We start from the raw sequence: 5,261 nt of genomic DNA, 5'->3' as shown, positions 1-5,261 counted from the left end.
GGTAAATTAGAAATAGGTGAAAGACTATTTGCTGTCAAGTAGAAAAGTGTGGTAAAGTAATGTAATTGTAAAGAAAAGAACGCTTGCTTTCTGGGAAGTGAATTCCTTCGTAAAAAAGTGATATACAAATGTGCTGTTAGAACGGAGGCGGGTGCGGTTGTATATAATGGTACGATGGCAGATTACTTCAAACTTCGATATCGTAATCATATTGCGTCGTTTGAAAGCATTAACAAGAGACACTGCACGCCCCTCACCAACCTGATCTGGAAGCGAAAGGAATATAGCATAACTCAGACGGTGATAAAAAAATGCATATCCACACGATACATATTCTAGATCTCTGTACTGAAAATACACTATATAATTGAATGTGTACAAATAAACGTGTGAATACACACAAAATAGTTACTAGATGCAACCACAAGCTAAAATGCTGTTTCGCAGTTTGGTAAAAACAATTAATTTTTAAAACCTTACTGATGCAATGCGCTTATTCATGCAGTATATGTTTCTGATTTATTTTTAATTAAACATTTTGATGAGATTTTACTGTCAAATTTTCTAATTGTCACTATGTATATGCAGTTGTAATGTATCCCAGTGCTGTAAGGCTGTAGAAGTGCTTCTTGCCAGGTATCAATATCTGTATTAATACCGGATTACACTTAGGAAAAAAAATGTATATACCAACTCGTAGATTACATATATTATTAGCTAAATGTGGATGTATGAGAATAGATAAGCATAGTTATTTAAGACTACCGAGACGTATATAAACAAATTCTAGTCTTCAATGTCGTAGTGGATTTCCGTTGCCCATAGGCTAAAATAATAAGAATGTATGTAAGTAGTATATATGTATGCATATAAAAATAGATATATGTGTTTATATTTGATTTTGATTTTGATGATTTTTCCAGTTTCAGCTGTTGACTGGACATGTTTGGATTTTGTTTTGGATTTTTTTTTCAATTTTTTTTTGCATTTTGTATATTGTTTATAGGTTTGGGTTGTCTGTCATTTTATCTATGGATTTAATTTTGTCTGGAAATTGCCGAAAATAACCTATTGTTTTGGTATTCATCCTTGTATGGAATGACAGTCTGATCAATAGAAGACTTATTCAAAATACTCTCCTCAAGACACATATCTTCAATCTTTGATGGATGGTAGTTATTATGTAATATGTTAGTTATATTATCTCACCATTTTGCTACGAGTGTAACGATGAGTGGAAACAATTTTAGTGATATGAAGTAAAGACGTCATAAGCAATTTTCTCTTCATTATTTCTTTGTATAAACTAAAGATACTATGGAATTCCAAATGTATATCAACTGACCAAAATATTGCCTCTGTAGGATGACATTTGGTAACCAACAGCTGTGGATTTTACCCAAACATTATTCGACTATACATGTATATATATATATATATACACGAAATATGTGTGTATATATATATATCATATATATATAACATATATACATAATATATATATAATATATATTTACTATATAAACATATGTATATATGTATATATATATATATAAACATATGTATATATGATATTATATATAATATATATATATATAAGATATATTATATATATATGTATATATATATATATATGTATATATATAATATATATAATATATAGATAGATTATATATATAATATCTATATATATATTATTATATATATATATATATATATATATATATTATATATATATATATATACTTACTTAGGAATTGACGCATCGCGTTCAATTAAATAAATGAATAATATAGTATAATTTAGTATATATATGCATGCATATATGGGTACTGAACGTCACCAACGGTGCAAATAGCATACACACGAGAGATAGATACAACACGTGGAACGAGTGAAATACGTAAACAACGAGAAAAAATAAAAAAACAGGACAAGGTTACACAGGCTCTTCATCAGTTTCCGGCTGTCTCTCTACTCCTCATTCTATGCATTCAAACGACAATATGAGTCTTCAAAGGCAGTTGCACCCATAAATTCTAAAATAATATTTGAGATTTATGGAGTGTCAGAGTTGGGAACAAAACAATAACATACAAGGAAACCGAACGAAAACAAACATGGATGGTCGTTAGACCGGTGCGAATGGAGAATAGTAAACGCTGCGAGAGACGTTTTTGACAAGAGATAAAATAGAAGAGAGAGAGAGAAAACGTGCATATGTATTATATTATATATATATATATATATATATATAATATATATATATATATATGTATGTGTATATGTATATATATATGTATATGTATAATATATATATAATATATATATATATATAATATATTATATATCACACATACACACGCACACACATACGCGCGCGCAACACACACACATCATATTATACACACATATATATAATTATCTATTTAAGATTACAAAACGATCGTAACCTTATGTATATCAACTGGTGAAATAAATATATATATCATATACCGCCTAGATTTCTTTGAGTACTCTGTCTGTCTGCTGTCTGTCTCTCTCTGTCTCTCTCTCTATATATGTTTATATATATATAGTGATGGATGATGATGTCGGAGGACAAGTAAAGCATATTTCTGCTAGTTTGTGACCTTTTGCCCATCTGTGCTACCTGTTTCATTTCTACATACGTAGGTAGATATCTTTTTCTATCGTAAAACGCTACACTTTATTATTTATAGCTCACCGTCTTCAACAGCCGTTAAGTAACAGCAATAAAATAATAATAATAATAATAATAATAACAACAACAACAACAACAACAACAATAATAATAATAATAATAATAATAAAAAGATGGGCTACAGCAAATATTCTGCTCAATACCACAGATTTCCTTGTCAGTTGTTTGACCTTAACCAGTTGAGCATGTCCCTTAGTGGCTGACGATATGTGCATCTCTGATCACGAGCAGAAGTAGTGGGGGAGCATCATAGCCATGTGTTGAGAGGGATTCTTTGGGGTTTGAATAATTCACCTCTGGAAACATGGGTGGTTCTTTCAACATCCTTAAACAACCCTTATTCAGGGACCTTTTGAGCGGGATGGGTAACTCGATCTGAAGAAAATTCTAACTGGGCTCCACCTGCAAGGTCATGTGCTGTTTATCTTGATATGAGATCACCATGTCGCGCACATATGGTTGTGATGCATGTGCTTGGTGTACCCTTATCAGACGGGTAGTCATGATGGGTATACTGGGCTTCGTATATTTTACCCCAGTGTCACTTTGATGGCATGCTCTGCTCGCTCACTCAATAATAATAATAATAATAATATAATAATAAATAATAATATAACTCTCCTCTTTTGTTTATCCTTAATACCTCTCTCAAAGCTGCTCAATGACGCGCAGTACGGGTATAAATGTTTGATAAAAATATAAATCATCTCGTTTACATGGATGATTTTAAGCTTTTTGCAAAAAATGATCAACAACTCAAGGGCTTACTAGCGATAGTCAAACCATTCAGTGACGACATCAGAATGCAATTCGGCCTCGATAAATGTGCAAAGGCTACCTTTATCAAAGGAAAAATGACAGAAACATCTAACGTTAACCTTGACCAACAGAATGTCATAAAAGAACTAGACCCAGCGGAGAGCTACAAGTACCTAGGGGTAATTGAAGGGAACGGAATAGGCATTCAGAGATGAGGAAGAAAATCAGGAGAGAATGCTATCGAAGAGTGAGAGCAATACTCAAGACAGAGCTGAATGCAAGAAACAGGATCGAAGCAATTAACGCATTAGCTATACCAGTCGTGACTTTCAGTTTCAATATTGTTAACTGGTCAATTACTGAAATATGTCAGCTCGACAGAAAAATAAGGAAACTGTTGACAATGCATAGAATGCACCACCCTAAGGCAGATACAGAACGACTCTATCTGTCAAGAAAAGAGGGAGGCCGTGGTCTTTTGCAACTGGCAATAACAATGAAGATTGCTACAATTGGCCTAGACACCTACCTGAAAAACTCTGAGGACTGGATGTTAAAACTTGTCTCAAAACATGAAAACAAGAAAGCATCATACTCAGTCACAAAACAGGCAAAGGAATATCTAAGTGAATTCCGAATACAACCAATTTCGGAATTAGAGATAGATATACAAGAAACAAGCACAGAAAAAGCTAGGCGCATGAAAACCCGTGCCAAAACTGCGGCCTTAGATATTCTGAATAATAAATGGCAAGAAAAAGCTCTCTATGGCAAATACCCAAAGAGAGCGAATAATGCAGATATCGACAAAGCCCTGACCCATCAATGGCTAATGGCCTCTGGCTTAAAATCTGAAACAGAGGGGTTTATCATAGCAGCTCAAGATCAATGCCTACCAACAGAAGCAGTCCAACGTGTCGTGTATGCAAGCAACAAAATGAAACCATTGACCATGTGGTCTCCAAGTGCAGTCTTCTAGCGCCTACAGAGTATCTCAACAGGCACGATAGAGCTGCACAATATATTCACTGGGTAATCTGTAGAAACCTGGATTTGCCCCATGAAAAAAACTGGTGGGAACACAAACCACCCCCAGTGATTGAAAATGACCACATCTCACTCCTCTGGAACTTCACCATTCAAACTGACAGGAAGATAGATGCAAATAGGCCAGACATCATATTGAAAGACTTCAAACAAAGAACATGCCTCCTCATTGATATGACTGCCCCAATCGATATAAACGTATCTGTCAAGACCTACCAAAAACTAAGCAAATATAAAGATCTTGAAATAGAAATCAGCAAAATGTGGAGGCTGAAGACTAAAACAATACCTGTTGTCATAGGTGCCCTGGGAATGATAGCAAAAGGGGCTGATAGCTACCTAACTCAGATACCAGGAAACCCAAAAATGGCAGAAGTTCAAAAGATAGTGCTCATGGGAACTGCTCATATCCTACGCAAAATACTCTCTATGTAATCTCAAGGCTTAAAACAAACATAATTTTCAGTTTAAAAAAAAAAAAAAAAAAACCTTTTATTTTTAGACATTCATTAGTACAACATCCCCACCCCCCAAATATATGGCACACTAGGCATAACAACAACATGAACTTCAAACCCTGTTGTCTCTTGAGGTCTCTGGGTGAGACTTGGAGCCAACTTGTACAAATATAAAGCAAAAGTCAAACATAGAATAATAATAATAATAATAATAATAATAATAATAATAATAATAATAATAATAATAATAATAATAATAGTTTGACGATATG

This window comes from Octopus sinensis, linkage group LG16 (assembly GCF_006345805.1).
Source record: "Octopus sinensis linkage group LG16, ASM634580v1, whole genome shotgun sequence".
Classification (NCBI taxonomy): Eukaryota; Metazoa; Mollusca; class Cephalopoda; order Octopoda; family Octopodidae; genus Octopus; species Octopus sinensis.
This window is presented reverse-complemented; position numbering follows the sequence as displayed.